General features: G+C 43.1%; 1 long non-coding RNA gene across 1 annotated transcript; it reads right to left on the bottom strand.

The window, feature by feature from the left end:
• Positions 1-17,773: 17,773 nt before the first annotated feature.
• Positions 17,774-20,997, bottom strand: LOC136353881 (uncharacterized). Its single transcript, XR_010737385.1, has 3 exons — positions 20,433-20,997; positions 19,832-20,027; positions 17,774-17,991 (listed from the first exon to the last, which is right to left on the bottom strand). It is a non-coding gene; the product is annotated as an uncharacterized lncRNA (long non-coding RNA).
• Between the last annotated feature and the right edge of the window lie 1,953 nt (positions 20,998-22,950).

The following is a 22,950-nucleotide window of genomic DNA, read 5'->3' as shown; positions in this document are numbered from 1 at the left end:
TAACAATTCAAAGATCATTTCAGTGATTAATTTAATTGGAAAAGTAAATTAAATCCCCTTTTCCTTTTCGGGCTGAAACTGGAAAAGTTCACCTTCAGTCCTCGGCCCATTCTCCCTTCCTTTCGGCTGGCCTTATCTCTCCTCAGAAGTCCATTTTAGGTCCCTCCTTCAATCCGGTCTAGTAAAGGAAGCTCACAGAGAAAGTCTGCTTTACGTCCCTCGCAACGGTTCATCTTCAACCTCAGGCCAGCCGAACTGAGACCGAGTTGGCTCAGTTTTTCTCCTCCAAATCCGGTCTCCTCTCTCGTGTTATTTCAAAATTAGTTGAGGGGAAATATTTCTCTTATCCTCCTCTATCTCTTCCCCTAAAAATCCGGTTTTATTCCTTTGAATTCGACGCGAATTTGGATTCGTTTTCGAGTTTATCTCTCCACCAAACCCTAGGTTTTCCCGGCGCGATTCCTTGCGTTCCAAGCCCGATCTCTCTCTCCCATGGCTATAAATAGAGTCCCCTCCCTCTCCTCTTTCGGCCGCTACCTCTCCCTCTCTCTGCCGTCGCTTGTAGCGCCGTCCCCGGGTTCGCCTTCTCTCTCCGCCGCCGGCAGCCGCTCCAGCCGCCCCTAGCAGCCGCCTCGGCCGTCACCCTCCTGTGCCGCCACCTCTCTCGGCTCCGCAAGGTCAAGAGCAAGCCCGGCAGCCGGTTCCCTTGCGCCGAAGACCCCGGGAAGCCCGTTGTCGCCATCAACCCGAAGCTCGCCGCTGTGTTTTGATCTCCGGCGAGGCTCTGCTGCTCCTCCCGTTATCGCCAAGCTTCGCCGCCGCCTCCATTGGATTCGCAGCTGCGAAGTGAAGCCTGGCCACCCCTCCATTGTCGCCGAAGGTCACCGAAAAACCGTCGCCTCCGTGGACAGTACCTCGCCGCCATCTCGGTCTCGTCGCCGGCTATCTTCCGTCGCTGTCCGTCATCACGTAAGTGTTGGTAAGAATCGCCGTCGCCTTCTCTACCTCCCGGTGCCCCCATTTGCATTACTGTGTCATGGCTCGCCGGCAACCGCCGCTCCTATGTCGTTCACCAGTGTAGTTTATCCCTAGGGTCTTAATCCAATATAATCTAATCCGTGGTTGGTCTAGCGTTGTCATCTCCGTGTGTTGCTGCCGGAACGTTGTCATAATCCCTTCCTCTCCGATCGCTTTGGTTCGGTGAGACTTCTATCCGTTCTTTCTTTTCAATGGCATATTATTTCTTTTTAATATATGTCATCTACCAAATATAATCTAATCTTTTCCGGAGGTTGTTTTAATCTTTTCTCTCAGTTATAAATCATTTGTAAATGGTTTAATTAATTTGGAATAGTATTTTTTAATAGGTTTAATTGGAATTAAATCTTGTAAAATTCGTAATTAATTTATATGAAATCGGAATGAGGCTGTTCAAGTCTCATAATTCATCTAAAATCATGATCTACATGTTGTTTACTTTTATGTACTGTTTATTTGGTTTTTGTTAGTCTTTTTCTCCGTTTTGCGTGTTAGCTTGTCGTTTCCGTCGTTGCGAAGGTTCGCGAGTGCGTCGGAAGTGTTCAAGAAGATTAATTGAAGACCGATTATTGCAAGGCAAGTCACACAGATCCCAAACACAATTCCTTTGAGCATGTTGATCCTATATTTAAATTCTCTATTTATTTCAACTGTGCATTTATTTTCGAATGTCACCTGGTGGTGTGAACATATGACTTTGTTATGGCCAATTTGCATTGATTACTCTATTTCTTGATACCTTGGGTAACAAATTGATTAACTTGAACTTTATATATTGGTTTAGTTCAGCTAAAAGCTATATATATATATATATATATATATATATATATATATATATATATATATATATATATATATATATATATAGTAAATTAACTGGTGCTACATGGAGTATGGGCTCCAAGATTCAAATTGAGTATATACCCAATTTGAATGAGTATGAATTTTTTTAAAATGTTTAGATATGAACATTAACTTTTTTACTAACAAGTTCAAACAAGTTTGAACTTTTTTTTTTGTTAGATTTTGGTTCTAGGTATATAACATCCAAACATATAATTCGTTAGGCATATAATAATGAATTGTGAAATAAAGTTGAGTTTGAGTTGTTTTGTTGTTAGGTATTTGTATGAATCAATTTCATATACCTAGGTATATACTCACAATTTGAAAATTTTTAAAAATTTGAGAGAATTTGTGTTTTATACCTTGGAGCCCGGGCACCATGAAGTCCCATATGGGTATATATAATTGCTTAGCCATGCTTAGAAACATTGGCTCATTAATGGGATGAATCATACTACATTATTATTTATGATTATATTTAATGGTAGCTCACGATGGTTAATCGTGTTATGATAATTAATTGATAATTAAAACTTGTCAATGGTGGGTTGTGAGCACATGGTTTTGAAGGTCGTGCTCATGACAATTAAGGACCGGTTCGCGAGCTACTGTTGTGAGACATTAACCGTACCAACCATAAGCCAGCGTGGGCAACGGCTTTACCTTTTGTATAGCATGATTCATTACGGGGTGCCAGACTGAGAAGCGGCGAGAAGTCCGTGGGGGTCGCTGGGGAGTCCATACCTCTGGTTATATTTATAGAGGGGGTGATTATGATCCAGAAATGGTGCACTGTGGGGAGTTGTTGTGCAGAGGGTATTGTCACAGCCTCTATTCGGGTACTTTCCAGTATCGCGACGCATGGTAGACATGATGTTGAGGCTGTGTCTTGTGGGTACAGTGGTACACCTCTGGCTCAGAGTAAAACTATTCGAATAGCCGTGCCCGCGGTCATGGGCGGGTTGAGCAATGTTTTTCGTGATTAGTCTCACACTTCTCACAAATAATTATTGATGCTATAACTGGTAATAATTTACTTAGCTCCTGGTTTAGAGTTAGATCTGTACAGCCGGGTATGGTTATTCATAATGGTTGGGCCTGAGCAGCATGGGCGTGTTGTTTAGTGTTGATTAAAATTAATGATGAAATTACTCTACTGTTTCACTACTCTTAAATCTTTGCTAAATGCTGCTTTTGCGAATGAGCCTATATTATGTCATTCTTTGGTATCCTTGTGCACTTGCATATTTGCTGTGTGGCTTGTTGAGTATGTCATTTGCTTACCTTGCAATAATCAATCAACCTCAGTTGAAGAAAAGGATCCAGAAGGAGAAAACGTTTGGCTTATACCCCAGTTAAGCTGCCAGTGGGAGTGGAGCTGAAGCCATCGCTAGACCGTTAATTCCGCTGTTGTTTTCTTTTCTTCTGTAAGTATGTAATGTTATTATTATGATGGATTTGTATATTAAATTGTCAGTTTGTGTACCTCGGCTGATTCCTGGACGAGGGTTTTATGCACAAATAAGTTCGGAAATTACTAGTGAATTTCCGGGCGTGACACTGGTAAACAACCGTATTAACTCATCAGGCACTACGGGAATCTTAACATTTATCTTTCCCTCCCTACAACAAAACCCAGGAGACTCAAATTGAAACCTTATCGCATGGCAGTGTTTGCAATCAGGCACTTTTTTTAAGAGATGGTGTGTCTTCGGTAGTTTATGGTACACACGATCGTGTGGATCATCAGTACCAATCCCGTTAACGCCACTAACACCAACACGATATGACTCGTATCCATCGTCCTCCAAAACTTGTGCGTCCTCAACACAACCTGTGGAATGATGGTTCATTATGCATATGCTCAAAATTTTGTTAGTATATATAATGAATTAAATGAGATAATGATTGTTGAGTTCTCACTGTCGTCGACACCACCTTCATTTGCAGGCTCGAATAATGAACGATCGAATTCAACGTAGTCGTTATCTGGAATGGCCTCATGAACATTTGGTATTTGTGTAGTATGACATTGCATAATTCTATCTAGTTAAAAAGAAGAATTCATTACATTCTATGGGATTGTAAACAATATTGGGTATGCAGCAACAAACAAACACAAAATTATCAAACCCGACAAGTTGTGTTCACCTGAGAAGGGTGATTATTGGTTTTGCTCAACGATCTCGGATTCACTCTTCTTTTTCTGTCGTTTATACATATCATTTCTATGAAGCCAATCGATTGGATCATCTGGATCAATATTTTTCTTATCTAGTACAATCGGTGTAGCATCATCTTCACTAACCCTTTTTGACTCAGCCTTCTTCCTCTCACGGTACTCACGTTGCTTTCTATTCCTTTCTTCTTTCTTTTCTGTGCTAGAGATTGCAGATTGCCCGACCTCACCCCCTTCACTAAGTTCCGAAGGTGAAGTAGTTGTTGCTAGCACTGGACTGTCAGATGTAACATTACCGGTACCACTTAACTTGGCCTTCTTCCTTGCACGCCATTCAGGTTGATATTTGTTCCTTTCTTCTCTCTTTTGTTTGTCACTCGATTCTGTAAGCTGAGTTTTTTGAAAATCATCGCCTTCAATTTGAATTGAAGGTGAAATAGTTGCTAATTGCATTGGATCGCCAGATGATACAGTACTGCCAACACCACTTAACTCATCCCTTTTCCTTGCACACCATCCATGCATATATTTGCTATTCTGGTCTCTCTTTTGTTGGTCGGAAAGTTCAATTGTCTGCAGCACACAACTCTCAATATGCTGAGAATATGCAATGGTTGGTTCCTGCAATAGCGTTGTAAATAGTCCATTTCCATCACTTTGAGTAAGTTGAGTTATGTGGACCTTATTACAATCGCTCTGTTCTAGTGGAGAAACAATTGTGGATTGCACTAAAGTGCTAGATGTTACATGCTCACTAACACCACCTGTCCCAGCCTTTTTCCTTGCACGCCATTGGCGCACATATTTGCTCTTCTCTTCTCTCTTCTGTCTGTCACTAAGTTCGGCAAGATGAGTTGTGTACCTCACACTCACTGTGTACTGACAGTACATGAACATTTGCTGCTTGTAATGGAGTGAGTGGTGTTACCACCTTGCTTAAACCACTTAACTCAGCCTTTTTTCTGGCACGCCAGTCACGCATATATTTGCTCCTCTTCTCGTTTGTGTTGGCCAGAAAGTTGACAGGTAGACACTCTAGTACCATCAGTACGGCACACTGTTTGCTCTCCACTATCTTCTCTTGTTTGATCGCATATTTTATCATGCCTGTCTATCAAATTATTACCTGTGATTTTTGTTTCAAAAAAATGAACAAAATAAATACTATGTATGTCTCAATATTATTATATATAAATGTCCATTTGACAACACCTGTTGGTTTATTGGTTATATCACCCAACGTAATTCGCGCTCCATTGGCAGGGCAATTTCCGTCCATAGCTACCTAATTCACAAGTTGTGAGATTAATGAACATAGTTAGCTTTACAGTACATGCACATCAACACATTTTCCAAAAGCTTGATGGTAACCATCTAATAGCACTACGCCAGATCCTCACACCTCTGACGGGATACCTGTGACGGGCAAACGATTTGGTCACTAGTGACCATTACCTCTGACGGGTCAGACGGGATAACGTCACCGGTGAGCCATCCGGCCGCGGACCGTCACAGGTATCCCCTCACCTGTGACGGGCCGAAAGGAAAACCCGTCAGAGGTATACCAGTGACGAGTTTTGCTTCCAACCCGTCACTGGTATCCCCTCACCTGTGACGGGCCGATACATTAGAAGCCGTCAGAGGTGATGGGCCGCCACCTGTGACGGCTTTCATTTCTGGCCCGTCACAAGTGAGCGGATACCAGTGACGGGCCGTTGAATAGAAGCCCGTCAAAGGTATGAGCAATACCTTTGACGGGCTTTTTTTATCTAACCCGTTTGAGGTGTGTTGGGTCTATAAATACCCCCCAAACTGCCAACTGCTTTCCATCCCGACCATTGTACTGTTCACAAATCGGTTGGGAGGGCAAGGAGGGCGATTTTTTGCTAAAATTCAAGGTAAAAAACACATTATTCTCCATTCATTCTCAACATATTGATCATCATTTATTTTTCTTCGTATGTTGTTGATTTCAGATGGATCGTAGATGGATGTACTATGCGCATCGTTTGTCTACCGAGTATAGAGAGGGGGTCACTGAATTTGTCACATTTGCGGATAATGACAGAAAAAGTAGGATGAGCATGCACATGTTGTGCCCATGTAGGGACTGTAAGAATGAACAGATGATCGAAGACAAGGATGAAGTGCATGCTCATTTGATAATGAATGGATTCATGAAGAAATATACCTGCTGGACCAAGCATGGAGAGCAAGAGGCGCCTGATGTCGCAGCTGAAGAAGTGTTGGATCAGGATGTAGAGAACACCGCCGCAGCTCGAGAAGGCATGTTCGTACCTTCTCCTTTAGGTGGAGAGACCATAGATTTGGACACTCAATGTCTATCTACAATGTTGCATGACATTGAAGACGCAGAGGACAACGACAAAGATTATGAGAAGTTTAGTAAGTTGGTGGAAGATTGCCACATGCCGTTGTATGATGGATGCAAGTCGAAGCACAGCAAGTTGTCATGCGTGTTGGAACTCATGAAGCTTAAGGCTAGTAATGGCTGGTCGGACAAGAGTTTTACAGAACTCCTTGAGCTGTTAAAGGATCTGTTGCCAGAGGGGAACAATTTACCTTAGACGACATATGAAGCGAAGCAAGTATTATGTCCGTTGGGCCTGGAGGTCAGAAGAATTCATGCATGTCCGAACGACTGCATTTTGTATTACAAGGAATACGCTGACTTGGATGTCTGCCCTATCTGTGGGGCATCAAGATACAAACGAGTAAAGAGTGAAGGTGAAGGAAGTAAGTCAAAGAGGGGAGGCCCAGCAAAGGTGGTGTGGTATCTCCCAATTGCGGAGCGCATGAAGAGAATGTTTGCGAACAAGGAACAAGCTAAGCTTGTGCGCTGGCATGCCGAAGAACGGAAAGTCGATACTATGCTGAGGCACCCAGCAGATTCAGTACAGTGGAGGACAATCGATAGGATTTACCAGGAATTCTCAAATGACCCAAGAAACATGCGTTTCGCAATGTGTACGGACGGCATTAATCCTTTTGGTGATTTGAGCAGTCGTCACAGTACATGGCCAGTTCTGCTTGTTAACTATAACCTTCCTCCCTGGTTGTGTTTCAAAAGAAAGTATATTATGCTTGCCATGCTCATTCAAGGACCGAGACAACCTGGCAACGATATCGATGTGTTCCTTGAACCGATAATCGATGACTTCGAAAGGCTATGGAATGAGGGCACACGAACATGGGACGCATATGCACAAGAGTATTTCAACCTCCATGCGATGCTGTTTTGTACCATCAACGATTATCCGGCCCTTGGCAACCTTTCTGGCCAAACTGTGAAAGGGAAATGGGCGTGTTCGGAGTGTATGGAGGAAACAAGAAGCAAATGGTTGAAGCATTCACACAAGACGGTCTACATGGGTCACAGGAGATTTCTCCCAAGGTATCACCCGTATAGGAATATGAGAAAAAATTTCAATGGACACAGAGATACAGCCGGACCCCCGACAGAGCTAACAGGGACAGAGGTGCACAACTTAGTGATGAGAATAACCAACGAGTTTGGAAAAAAGAGGAAAGTTGGAAAGCGAAAAGAGAAGAGCACATCGAAGGAAAAAACAGAGGAGCATGTGGAAAAACAAAAGACAAAAGAGAGGAGCATGTGGAAAAAGAAGTCAATATTTTGGAGACTACCATACTGGAAGGATCTTGAAGTTCGCCACTGCATAGATTTGATGCATGTCGAGAAGAATGTATGCGAGAGTTTAATGGGATTACTGCTTAACCCAGGTACTACAAAGGATGGTCTCAACGCCCGACGAGATCTGGAAGATATGGGTGTTCGGTCGGAGCTACATCCCATAACCACGGAATCCGGCAGGGTTTACCTTCCTCCAGCCTGCTACACTCTCTCGAAAGAAGAGAAGATTGATTTGCTAACATGTTTGAGTGGTATAAAGGTTCCATCTGGTTACTCATCAAGAATCAGTAGGCTCGTTTCACTGCAAGATCTTAAGTTGGTTGGAATGAAGTCGCATGATTGCCACGTTCTTATCACACAGCTGTTGCCCGTTGCAATAAGGAATATTTTGCCTCCTAAGGTGCGACACACGATCCAGCGGTTCTGTTCCTTCTTCCATGCAATCGTCCAGAAGATCATTGATCCCGAGGGACTAGATGAACTACAGGCAGAACTTGTGAGAACCCTATGTCATCTTGAGATGTACTTTCCTCCAACTTTCTTTGACATAATGGAACATCTTCCGGTGCACCTTGTGAGGCAAACAAAGTGCTGTGGTCCAGCATTCATGACGCAGATGTATCCTTGCGAAAGGTACCTGGGGATCCTTAAGGGTTATGCACGGAACCGTTCACACCCCGAGGGGAGTATCATCGAGAGTTACACCACCGAAGAGGCCATCGAATTTTGTGTGGACTACATGTCAGAAACATCTTCAATTGGATTACCACGATCTCATCACGAAGGGAGGCTTGACGGTGTTGGTACTGTTGGAAGAAAGACTATTAGGTTGGATCGGAAGGTGTACGATAAAGCTCATTTCACGGTACTACAGCATATGACTGAGGTGGTGCCGTACGTTGACGAACACCTTGCAGTTATCCGACAAGAGAACCCAGGCCGATCAGAGAGTTGGGTCAGGAATAAGCACATGTCTTCTTTCAACGAGTGGCTGAAGAACCGAATTGCCAGGTTGCAGAACTTGTCTAGTGAAACACTTCAGTGGTTGTCACAGGGTCCTGAATGGAGTGCCACCACCTAGCAAGGATATGACATAAATGGATACACCTTTCACACGGTAAAGCAAGACAGCAAATGCACAGTGCAGAACAGTGGGTTACGCATCGAGGCTGCTAGTGACGGTGGTCGTCGTGATCAATACTATGGTAAAGTTGAGCAAATATTGGAGCTAGATTACTTGAAGTTCAAAGTCCCGTTGTTTCGTTGTCGATGGGTCGATCTTCGCAATGTAAAAGTTGACAATGAAGGTTTCACCACTGTCAACTTGGCTAACAACGCGTACAAGGATGAACCGTTCGTTCTCGCCAAACAAGTTGTTCAAGTGTTCTACATAGTTGACCCGTGTAACAAGAAACTACATGTTGTTCGTGAAGGGAAAAGGAGAATTGTTGGATTGGACAACATTGCAGACGAGGCTGATTACAACCAGCACGTCCACGGCATAGGTCAAGAAATACCTCTAGAAGAGGAGGAAGAAGAAGATGAAGTTCAATATGCACGTGTCGACCATGAGGAAGGATTATTTTTGTAATTTATGTACGTAGTTTATGTCTACATGTCTGTTATCTGTATGACTCTAATATGTTCGCAATGATCAATAGTATATTGCTTATGAAATAGTCAAATAAAATAATTAAGTGAAGCACCCACTAGAAGTGAAATAAAATAATTAAGCAAGTATAAGCATTGGAAATAAAATAATTAAAGTAGTATAATAATGAAGTGCAATTACTACTGTTAGTGAAAAAATAATTAAGTATAAAAAAATATGTAGTGTATGTGAAAATATGTTAAGGAAAATAAAAGAACTAAGTGAAATAAAATAAAATAAAATTGCTCTAGGCAAACTCACCTGTGACGGGCTCTATCTGTAGGGCCGTCACAGGTGACCTCACCTGTGACGGCCCAGAGTGTTGGGCCCGTCACAGGTGGTCTTACCTGTGACGGCTCCACGGTTGGCGCCCGTCACAGGTGACCTCACCTGTGACGGCCACATAGTTGGCGCCCGTCACAGGTGAGTTTGACTAGGGTTGACCTAGGGTTGGACATCTTCTAGATCGATCCAGATCCGGCACCCACTCTCACTCACTCACTCTCTCGACCGCCGCCTCGCCTCTCTCTCTCTCGATCCAGACCCTCCTCGCCGCCGCCTCGACCTCTCCACCGCCCTCCTCGCCGCCGCCCTCTCTGCCGCCATCTCCGCCCTCTCCGCCGCCCTCGCCGCCTCCCTCTCCACCGCCGCCTCCTCACTCACTCTCTCGACCGCCGCCGTCCTCTGCACCGCCATCTCCACCGTCGCCGCCTCAACCTCTCCTCCGCCCTCTCCGCCGCCATCTCCGCTGCCCTCTCTGCCGCCATCTCCGCCGTCCTCTCCACCGCCATCTCCACCGTCGCCGCCTCAACCTCTCCTCCTCCCTCTCCGCCACCATCTCCGCTGCCCTCTCTGCCGCCATCTCCGCCCTCTCCGCCGCCGCCTCCACCGCCGCCCTCGCCGCCGGTCGTCCTCTCCGCCGTCCGTCCATCGACTTCCCCGACCTCCCCGACCCCGACCTCCCCGACGCCGGGATCCCTGACCACCGCCGACCGCCTCGAACTCTTCGCCACTGCCTCTCCGCCGCCGCCACCAGGATCCAGGACGACTACGGCCTGCGCCTCCGTCTCCAAGTACGCCGCTTCTCCAAGTATGCCGCCACCCTCCCCCATTCCTCCTTTTTTCCGATGGATGAATTGCATTGTTTAGATGAATGAAATGTGATTTGTTGTTTCGATTATTGGTGCTGCTGTATAGATGAATTAAATGTGATTTGTTGTCTGTGGATGTTTTGGATGAATGTAGGGGCTAGATTTTATATACATGATTTTGGTGCAGTGAATCTTAGCATCAATAGAGGATCTTAGCATGAATTTTGCTGCAGTGGATGTTCTTTTCTTTATGGATAAGAACAGATTATCTACACTTATTGATTTATATACCCTTGTTGTCTATGAATAGTTGAATTGTTGTTTATATACATGATTTATATACCCCTACTGCTGCTGCCACATAAATTATTGTGGGCTGTTTTATTATCTACACTTGCCCCTTGCTGTCTATGTTTGCCCATGCTACTGCCTATGGTTGCAACTGTTAGTTAAAACTTGAATGTGTAGCTAGTTTGCAACTTGGATGTGGATTTAAGTGCCATTTGGACATATAACCATTCATGGAGTGTGTACTGCTATATATGTTGTTTTGTTCCCTTTTGCTAGACCTATTGAATTTTGTGGATCATGTTTACATTTAGCTGAAAAAGGATGGATTGATAGATTGGCAATAGTGTTTCTAGCTAGGTAGGGTAGCTAGCTAGAAATAGTTTATTAAGCTAGCTAGTTAAGGGTTATCAAACCATCACAAAATACAAAATGCATGGGGAATTTTGGTGGTTTGGTCAGTGTAGTCCACGGACGGAACCGACCTACACACCAAAATTTTCAATGCATTTTGTTTTCTATAATTCTTTGATAATTAAGGACCTTTATTAGGTGTAGGGTTTGAAATCTAGTTACAAGGGAAGAATTGATAGATTGGCCGCAGATTTAATGTAGTTCCGAGGTTATCAAACCATCACAGAATACAAAATGCATGGGGAATTTTGGTGGATAGGCCAGTGTAGTCCATGGACGGAACCGACCTAGATACCAAAATTCTCCATGCATTTTGTTTTCTGTCATTATTTGATGATTAAGGAACTTTGCAGATTATCTAAACTTGTTGATTTATATACCCTTTTTGTCTATGAATAGGTCAATTGTATGAATTGTTGTTTATATACATGATTTATATACCCTTGCTGCTGCTGCCACAATGATTGTGGGCTGTTTTATTATCTAGACTTGCTTGAATTGAATGGATGAATTGCTGTTTACATGAAGTTAGTAGTACTGTCTCCTTTTTTATCTACACCCCTGCTACTGCTGTTATTGTGGGCTACTTGTTAATACACCTGTTCCTTGTTTCTGCTTCTGCTTCTGCTGCCCAATGTGTTCCTTTTTAAATGGCCAGTGATGAATTGCTCAATAAGAACAGATTATCTACACTTGTTCATTTTTTTATCTATTCTTCTTTTTGCCCCTGTTGTGGCTCAATAAGTGATGAATTGCTCAATAAGTGAATCTTGAATGTGGATTTAAGTGCAACTGCTGCTGTCTATGTTTGCCCTTGCTGTCTATGTTTGCCCATGCTGCTGCCTATGGTTGCAACTGTTAGTTAAGTGCAACTTGAATGTGGATTTAAGTGCCATTTGGATTGATAAGAGGAGTATATCTAGACATGTTGTTTTAGTTAATTTGCCCCTGCTGGTGCTACCCCTGTGGCATATATACTCCTCCTGCTGCTGTTTTATGTCAATCATGCAAATTCTGTACCCTTGCTGCTGCTGTTTTTTTAATTTGCATGATTGATTCAGTGGTTATATACCTCTACACTTGTTCTTTTTTTATGCATAAGAACAGATTTTGTGCACTTGCACTTTTTTTTATGCATAAGAACAGATTTTCTGCACTTGTTCATTTTTTTATCTACAATAATATATGCATGATTTATATACCACTGCTGTTGTTGCCCCTGTACTTCTTGTTAAATGGCCAAGGATGAATTGCTTAATAACATTCTATCTATACCTGTTATTTTCTTTATGGATAAGAACAGATTATCTACACTTGTTGATTTATATACCCTTGCTGTCTATGTGAATTTCCCTCTGCTGTTGCTGTTTATGTGAATTTCCACCCTGCTGTTGCTGTTTATGTGAATCTCCCCCTGCTGTTGCTGCCCCTGTGGCATATATACCCCTACTGCTGTTATATGGCCCTGCTACTGCTCTTATTGCTGCTATTATATGGCCATGCTGTTGCTACTGCTCTAATTTCCTGCACTTGCTCTTTTCTTTATGGATAAGAACAGATGAACTACACTTGTTCTATTTTTTTATCTACAATAATATATGCATGATTTATATACCACTGCTGTTGTTGCCCCTGTACTTCTTGTTAAATGGCCAAGGATGAATTGCTTAATAACATTCTATCTATACCTGTTATTTTCTTTATGGATAAGAACAGATTATCTACACTTGTTGATTTATATACCCTTGCTGTCTATGTGAATTTCCCTCTGCTGTTGCTGTTTATGTGAATTTCCACCCTGCTGTTGCTGTTTATGTGAATCTCCCCCTGCTGTTGCTGCCCCTGTGGCATATATACCCCTACTAATGTTATATGGCCCTGCTACTGCTCTTATTGCTGCTATTATATGGCCATGCTGTTGCTACTGCTCTAATTTCCTGCACTTGCTCTTTTCTTTATGGATAAGAACAGATGAACTATACTTGTTCTATTTTCTTTGGGTTGCTTTTTTCTCCTAGTAGCTGATTTCCTCTTTTTATCCCTTCATGCAAATGATTGTAATTGATGCATATTTCTCAGCAAAACTGAGGCCATATCTTTCATAGTATACCCCGTATTACATTGGATCTAATGCTATTTAGTCTAATGGTAGGAAATTTATAATCTTTTTCGCGAAAGTTAAACCATGTCAACGCCCGGCGCAAACCCGTCCTCCCCAACACCTGAGAGGATCCAGGAAGAAGCAAACCCAGCCATAGAGGCAGTTGCCGAAGGTCATCCCGCGACAACGGCGGTCCAACAACCCGAAATTCATGGTAATTTATAGGATAAATTTTCACCACATGACCACATAAATTTTAGCTAGCACCCCTTAGCAAATATTGCCTTCTGTTTGTGCTGCAGAATTGCCGCAGGAACAACATACGTCGATGTCGGGCGGGACAAGTGCAAGTAGGTCTAGTAGAAATCCGCGGTCACAAAATATATGGCCGACCACAGTGCAAGTTATAAGAGAGGTTGACGCTAGTGGTAGGCCCACGGCGCCTAGGACTGTCATTGGAAGATGGTCTAACTGCTGCGGGCTAGCGGCACGTGAGAACTTTGGGATCCTCCATAAAGATATCGGGAAGGTCACAGAAGCCGAGAAAGAGCGAGCTTGGACGGCAATGGAGAAATGGTTCACATTTCTAGCCGAAGCAAAGGATAGGCTCAAGCGGAAGGCATTCCAAAAGATGGGCAAAGCTTGGAAGAATTAGAAGTCGAAGCTCTTCACCGAGTTTGTCAACCCGCCCGGCAATCATACGCCGTTCGATGAATACCCTCAAATAACCGAAGCGGTGTGGGAGGAATTCTGCTCTCTCAAGACCACCCAAGAGTTTAGGGAATCAAGCGAGGCACATCGCGTACTGCAACAGCGGAATGAGCACCCGCATCGGCTGGGCACCGCAGGGTACATCGGCAAGGAGGCAATATGGGCCCAAGAAGATGCAGCCGCTGCAGCAGCGAATGTCCCTGCCCCGTTTTCAGACATCCCTGAACAAAGAGCTCGCAACTGGGCGCGGGCAAGGGGTAAGGTCAACCCGGACGGCTCTGTCACATTTGAGAACAAAAGTGATGCCGTCGTCTATCAGAAACTGGTGAGTTCACTACTTAACCTAACTAATTTCCGTTCGTATAAAGTACAAGTTCGTATAAACGACTATCTTCTTTTCTAGTTGGGCTTGGTTGCTGAACAAGCTTCACAAAGCGAGGTTGAGTCCGCGCCGAAGAGGCGCGAAGATGACATCCTCACAAAGGCGCTCGGAACCAAAGAACATCCTAGCCGAACTCGGGGAATTGGTAGCGATGTGCCCTGGAAGCATGGACTCCCTCAGTACAGCTCCCAATACAGGAAACGGAAAGTCTCCAAGGAAGAGAGGGACGCTCGTTTGAAGGCCGAACTTAAGGTTGAGATCATTCAAGAACTAGAAGCTAGCATGAATGCAAGGGTGGAAGAAAGGGTTAACAAGGTCCTCGCCGACATGAATATACCCCGAGTCACAACACCTGCTGTGCAACCAACTCCTCGTGTACAACACGACGCGAGTCCGTCACAGCATAGGAGTAGTTGTGCATCCACAGAGGTGCCGGCCCCTGGTCTCCCGATCGCACCACTAGCTGCAGTGGACCACATCGAGGTAATTGTTGTTATCCGATCCATATCTAATAAAAGACATTTACACATTCCAATATTAAATTCAAACTTTCACCTTATGCAGGGCGCAGCACAGTGTGTCCTACTAGCGAGAGTCCACCCAACTTTCGCTCCTGAAGTCGCTGAGGGCATGGCTTTCAAGTCCTCGGTTACAGACAAGGTCCACGGCGCAGACCTGCTAGCTGGGTATGCCAAGGTGTCCATCGATACAGTAAAGGACACCTGGTCAGGCTATCCGCTGCCCGTGCCCCCAAATGATGAAATCATGACTTTGGGCGATGCGCGCAAGACGTTCATACAATGGCCCAAAGAAGACATAGTTGTGAAGATGACTCCTCGTCCAAGTCGACCGACAGAGCTTACACCTCCCAAGTCTAAGCTATCAATTGAGGCTCCCCGTGGACCGGCATTGTCAGTACCTCATTCTCCCGGTGGAGCTGATATGGACTTGGCAGATATAGCTCAAAGCTTGGCTCCAATAAAGACCACAAGAAAGGCCGATAGCTCCTCACCACTTGTCAAGGGCCAGAAGCGTGAACGCGGCAAGGGGAAGGTCGGGGAGTTGGCGCCGGAGCCAAAAAGGGGCAAGGCTGCGACGTCGATGCCGGTGAGCAAATCGGGGAAGGTCGTGAGGGCGCCAGCCCAATTTGAGCTAGGCATGCCATTAGTGGAGGACAATGTGTTAGCTGTGATGGGTATTGCTTGCCGAGAGCTACATAAGCAATACATGGAGCTAAGCAATGCCAAGCGGAAAATGAGGGAGTCATCCATAGTTGGACATCACGACCACCAGCCGTTCCTATCGTCGCCTGCCTATATAACTATAGGCTTTGATGACCTCTTCGACCTTTTCAGGATCCGGAAGTTGGACACTGGTCTTCTAAAATGCTACTCCTTGTAAGTGCATACCTTCTATACTTGTGATATGACTGGACTATATCTCCTAATTAAATTAGTTCTAATACGTAAATATTTTAAGGTTTTGTTGGATCGAGAGTCGTCGCCATGGTAATCAGGTTGGGTTCCTTGATCCATCCATGGTGAATGAGGTTAATTTACGACAGAGCTTCACTGAGGTGGTTGACTATGTCAACCGGTGTTTATGGGCCCATCAAGACAAGGAGTACATCATGTGCGCACACAACCAAGAGTAAGAGGACAATACCCTTCGTGTATATTGTTTTTGAAGTTAAGGTTCTTAGTACTAACGCTACATAACCACTGCGCAGGCGACATTGGATTCTCCTAGTCATCGTACCTAAGTGGAGTAGGGTTACCTACCTTAACTCCAATAAGTCCAAAGATTATGATTTCAGTGAAATCACCAAGGCCTTAAATATGGCTTGGGGCCCATATGTGGAAAAGGGTGGTAGGCACAAGGAGGGCAAGAAAGAACTTTATCATGACACCAAGTTTGCATGCGCACAACAGATCGGAGACCAATGTGGTTTCCACGTGTGCCACATGTCAACACTTCTAAGAGAGGTGAAAGATTTCGACCCTGAGGTTGTTACTAATGGCGAATAAGCTCATTTCAATATCTACATTGCTATTCAAAACGTGCTAATTAACCTCTTATTTATTAAACAGAAAGGTAGAGCTGGCTTCAAGATCTCACCCATCAACCCCCCCGCTATCAGAGGCGAAGTGTGCGCCTTTATTCTTACAGAAATAATGAACAAGAAAGGACGTTTTCATGCCAAATAGACTCATGAACTTGGCTAGATAATTTATTGTGATGTAAAAAAGATGTTTTTATAATTTCTGGCGATGTAAAAAATTATGTTTTTATAGAGTGCAATGTAATTTACTTTCATATGTGCAATATTTATGGTACTTTACTAAATTGTCATCACATTTGATCAACTACGATTTATGTTGTACTATTCATCTGTTTTCTCCTTTTTTTTTCCCTTATTGACAGGTTGTGGAGGTTCACAACGAACAGAATACAAGAAATTTTGGTAATCATTTGAGGACTTTCATGGGGTATGAATTGTGTGCTATAATAAATTAAATTGTTGCATATGTGATGTTGTAAATTGTTGCTTTGTGATGGATCTGTGATATGTGATGCATCTGTGATGTTGGGCAGTTAGGGAATATGTGATATGGAGGGGGGGGGTGACTGGCACCTGTGATGTTTCTGTTTTTCAGAGGGCATGGCTAGCAATTCCTGAGGCTAGCCAATATTTAGCATTTATTTTTTTTCTGGAATTAACTCATCAGTGACGGTTCGGAAGAAACATCCGTCACAGGTAACCTCACCTGTGACGGACTCGCAAACGTCGGACCGTCACAGGTGACCCACCTGTGACGGGCCTTTACTTTCGGGCCCGTCACAGGTGGGTCACCCTGTGACGGCTACTATATACCGGAGATCATCACCTCTGACGGGCCTTTATTTAGGGGCTCGTCAGAGATGAGACACCTGTGACGGGTCCTAACAAGCCCTAGTCTAGCTTAGACCAACACCTCTGACGGCCTTCTATTAACTTGCCCGTCAGAGGTGGATGTCACCACTGACGGCCGGCCACCCGTCAAAGGTGACTGGACTTACCAGTGACCACTGATCACTGACCAAGCCCAAAACCGTCAAAGGTGAGGGTTTGGGCCCGTCACAGGTGACCTTGACCAGTGTAGTGTAGATTACTAAAAAATATTGCCGTTTCATTTGGTCTATACTGTAAAATGAAGACTTTAGATACTAATTTGAAACCATGCAAACTGCCAATCCAAGTTTTACTAACATCAATAATGACAGCTCATAAACATATTGAATGAGTATAGCACATGTTGGTCCTTTTAGAAAATACATAGGTGGCACAACATGTATAACATGCAGGAGGACCTATCAGTACGACCTATAGAAAGCACTCGATCAAAGACCATAATCCCATAAAGCTCAACAAGCCATATTCTCATTATGCTCAATATTTTAGTACAAATTATCGTGGCAAATTGTCTTGCTACACCTTTTTTGCACATTTTTATGAAAAGACAAAGGATCACTTGCTGAGGATTATATATCTTCCACGGCACAGTATCTACCTCCTGTGGCAGGGATGAAAAGAAAAATTTGGACTTCAAAAGTCACCCGTTAAGGATTTCCAAAACCTGCAATCAAAGAAAATGCGATTACAAAATCCAATCATGTTACTAATGCCTGAAAATTATTGTTTTAGACAGATGAAAGCAACTCAAAAGCAAAACATGCACCATTATGCATGAAAATATTGACAATACATCAATCTTTTGGCAGTACCATGCAAGTAGATGTATGTTAACATCATCTATTTTTCCAACCACCAGCACCTTTTGTTTTATAAACTCTCCTGTTCAGAACATCCGAGATTTTCGTTTAGTTTATCAAGGCATTGATTAAGGAGGATAGGATTTCACATATGAATGGTTTTATATTGAGTAAGCTGATTATTTGTAAGCTTGAATCAAAAGCAAACGTAAAATATAAATAAAATCATGACGCAGACCAATAACCACATAAACATAATGTATTATTTATATACATTTGTGCAATCACTCTAATAGGCTAACACCAAGGATACAGACATATTAGAGCAATATAAGTATTCTTCCTTTTACCCCTAAAGTTCTGAAGTAGGTAATTTGACATCACTGACTACTGGAGCTAGTTTATGGTAAACAAAAAAGTTGTAAGATTTGATGGACCATAACAACCAGTAAATCAGAATAGTCTACGCCCTACAGATTACAAATTGTAAAAAACTGTTTAAAAAAAGTTGAATATAATCCTGAAATTAAAATATCCTGCCATAGTGCCATCAGATATTTCATTCATCACAGCTGAAATGAGAGCATCATCCCTTTCACATTAATCACTATCGACTATACTTATTTTCTGTCTAATTTTGCTCAAAATAAATATCCGAGAACAATTCAATTAGTGGAGCAGGACTCCCTAGCATTTGTATTTTACAATTCGATTAGTGGAGCAGGACTCATTTTGTATGAAAATCCAATTTTTTTCTCTGACTGAAGAAATGTTTTTTAAAAAGCTCATTGACCGAAAACTGAACCCTCAATAATGGTTACTGTCACTTTAACTTTTTATGTTGCAACACACATGCACACTATAAAACACACACACCTACAATATCGTTGTCCAAAACTAGCTATTTGTTTTACAAAATAAATGCCTATGATTCAACCTGTAAAATGAAATCAGTTGCATAGTTGCAATAACATGAAAAACCCAGGACCTCTCTTTAGGGCAAATATATATTTTCTTCATAAGGCCAGTCAACACTGATTCCTCTTAATATTTTATCCCGTCAATAAATTTAGGGTGCTATATGAAGGAACCTCCTCAAACACAGTAATAGCCTCGTCGAAACACTTGAAAAGCATATAAATCAGTGCACCAAATTTCTGAATGACTTGTCAGCGCACTAAATTTCGGAATGTATTGTAACTAATACATGTATATTAAGAAAAAAGTTAAGCTACATCAGAATATGGATGACAGTACTAAAGACCATAGGAGAACATGTAAGTAACCTTGATTTAGTTAAGCTAAGACAACTGACATGTGTAACAAGCTACTAGGTGTTGTCTGATTTAAGAGTTAGATAACTTGTACCGATCACTTTGTTGGTGAGTAATCGACTGTAAGATAATAAAGTACAGTGCAGACCAGCAACATTCTTATGGAGAAGCATATCATACACTTATTGGTCAAATAACCAGTGAAGTGCAACTCAATGTACTATGATATTTGTCAACTAAAAAGTGTGGATAGATGCCCTCGCGTAATCTTTGGAAACAAAAAGGGTGGACAGTCGCCCATAAAATTAAAACGGAAAATAATCAAATACAGGAATGATGAATGATGCATCTCGTTGCTTTATTTTGGTTGATTCTTTCAGATGGGGGATAAAGAGAAGGGGGGAGAGGGGGGGGGGGAGGAGGAGGATACCTTCCGGTGAATCAGGTCAAGGCGGGAGACATTGTTGAAGAGGCCAAGACAAGTGAGCGCGCGGGAAGCGGTTGACGAGGTGGAGTGGAGGTGATTGGTGACGCGCAGAGGAGCGGAGGCAGTTGACGATGTAGAGACTGGGGGCGACGTGGTGGGATGCGTGGAGACGGCGGGGAGCCGGGGAGGATGGTGTCAACTGTACATCATTGAGCACATATAGGCAAACAAGTTTATGAGTTTATTCTGCCAGTAACCAGCAAACTGCTGCCACAGCAGCAATGGTACACACCAGAATAAATCAATGATACAATCTAGCTTCCATAATATTTATAGTTCAACATAACCATCCCACTTTAATGAGAAACATCCCAAAATTTTCATCCTAGGAAAAAAACAGAAAAAAAAAGCCCATTCACCCTGATCTCACCAATCCGGATGTATTAGTTCACCCCATTCCATAACCTGTTCTTCGTGGAAACATTGTATATACTGAGCATTGTACGTACTGAACAAACGACATAGCAATTGGCATTGTGGAAACGGTATAAATAAAGATAGTTTCTGTATAGTAAGATTGTGTTAGCGTTAGGCATAAACTTACCGGTGGGCGCGCGGAGGAGAGTCCGGCACCGAGGAGACCGTGATCGGGGGCGCGGAGAAAACCGCAGGCGCGACGGCGGGACGATGTTCCGGCGACGGAGTTCGAGCCGGATATCGGGGGCGGTGTGGAGAAGGGCGACGAGGATAGATGAGAGATGGGCGAGGGGCAGGGACGTGCCGGCGGCGGGGGTGTGGGAGCACGGGTCGCGGCGCGCGACGGCGAACTGGCCGCGTGCAGCGGGGAGTGGGACGGGAGGGCCTCCGGCGGCGGGGATCGGTGGCGCGCGAGGCGTGGTGGCGGCGCTGGTGGTTGTGGGGAGGGAAAGGAGCGGAGGTTGCGGTCCGGCGGCGGGGATCGGTGGCGCGCGAGGGGCGGTGGCGGCGCTGGTGGTTGTGGGGAGGGAAAGGAGAGGAGGGGGCGGCGACCTGGCGTCGGAGGGCCTCCGGCGGCGGGATCGGTGGCGCGCGAGGGGCGGTGGCGGCGCCGGTGGTTATGGGGAGGGAAAGGAGCGGAGGGACGACGATGGTGAGGCGGCGGCAAGGGGCGATGGGCGGCTAGTGGCGATGGAAGGGGCGAGATTGGGGCGATTCACGGGAGGAGGAGAATAGCGAGATTGACGGGGGAATCGCTCCTAGTCGTTCGATCGCTCTAATCTAATCGCTCCTAGCCGTTGGATCTGTAAGATGTAAGAGTGTAAGAATGAGATATGAGTAAGATGAGTTGGTGAATTATAGGGTAGATTGAAGATGTTTTTACCAGTACTTTTGATACATCATCTGTGTTTCGATCGATTTTTAAGTTCAACTGCTTTTGGAAATACAGATCCGTCAATCGCTGTTTGAATTGGACTTGCAGCACACGAAATTCGAGTCGGACAGGGTGCGTGACCGTGCATAGTCCATGGGCCGAACTGACCATGGTCGATGTCCTTCGATATTTCACCTCCAGTAGTTATTTCAGAGTTCTTACTTTTTTAACATAATGGAATAGAATCCCAGGCTTTGTTCAAATAATTACAGCCAATTATCTCTTCTTTATCTTTATCTCTATTATTATAAAAATTGAAGATGATTTTGCCGGTACTTTTGGTACGTTATCTGTGTTTGAATCGGTTTTTAAGTTCAATCGCTTTTGGAAATACATATGGAAATACAGATGCGTGTTTGAATTCGTTTTAATTTTATTTATTTTTAAAAATACAGGAGTCGTATAAGAAATCTCTTTAAAAAACTTGCATGCTAACTTGAAACGATTGGACCCTAATTGCAGCTCCTATACTGTACAACAATAATAAGATTAAAATAGCCTTCACCCGTTGCAACGCACGGGCATTTTTCTAGTAACAATAAATATTCATGTATGGTTATAGTGTAGGACGGACAACAGTTAACAAACCAATCATAATTAGAATGATAATCGGTGTTTCATAAATATGGAATTCTATCATATTTATACGCTTATGAATTGTACACGATTCATCCCGTAATAATAAATAGATCGATACTCCTAGCAATGAAAACAAAACGCAAAACACAAATATCCAGCCATAAATCTTCTAGCCACAATCAGCTTTACCAACAAATTAGCAAGACGGAAGTTTTGCTGCCGGAATCCACTTCATTAATAAATTGGCATCCAAAAATGCCAGAATCTTATAGCAAAGGATCGTCTAACAAATAAATTTGTGTGCTACAAATTAACATATTATATTGGTAATAAAAGGAACCTCTATATAAGAGTACAATTTAGAGATAACTAAATTTTGGAATTTAAAAATAAGGAATACTAGAAGATGGGTTTAGAGTACATAAAAATACAATTAGATATAACAGAAATTCAGAATAAAAAAATAAGAAATATTGAAAGAAGAGTCTATAGCCTATATATGAATTTAGAACTAATTGAAAGTCGAAAATAAAAAATAAGAAAAATTAAAAGTAAAGTTTAGATCCATATAAAAATATATTTAGAAATAACTGAAATTCATATTTAAAAAAAAAGAAGATTGGAAAAAGAGTCTAGAGTCCATAGGAATGTAATTTAGAAATAATTGAAATTCGAAATTAAAAAAAAAAGAAATATTGGAAGAAGAATCTAGAGTCCATATAGAGTCCATATAGGAATACAATTTATAAATAACATAAAGTCATAATTAAAAATAAGAAATATTAGAAGAACAGTCTATTGTTCATATAGGAATACAATTTAAAAATAACGGAAATATGAAATTAATAGATAAGAAATATTGAAATATAGGAATACAATTTATACAATTTTTTTTCTCGATCTCTCTCCCCTCTCCCGGCGCCCTCTCTCTCTCTCTTCTCTCTCGATATCTCTTCCCTCTCCCGGCGCCTTCTCTCGATCTCTCCCTCCTCTCCTGTCTCCTCTCGATCTCTCCCTCCTCTCCCAGCGCCTTCCGCCCTCTCTCTCTCTTTTCTCTCTCGATCTCTCTTCCCTCTCCCGGCGCCTTCTCTCGATCTCTCCCTCCTCTTTTCTCTCTCCCCTCTCCCGGCGC

This window comes from Oryza sativa, chromosome 11, assembly GCF_034140825.1.
Source record: "Oryza sativa Japonica Group chromosome 11, ASM3414082v1".
Classification (NCBI taxonomy): Eukaryota; Viridiplantae; Streptophyta; class Magnoliopsida; order Poales; family Poaceae; genus Oryza; species Oryza sativa.
This window is presented reverse-complemented; position numbering and strand designations above follow the sequence as displayed.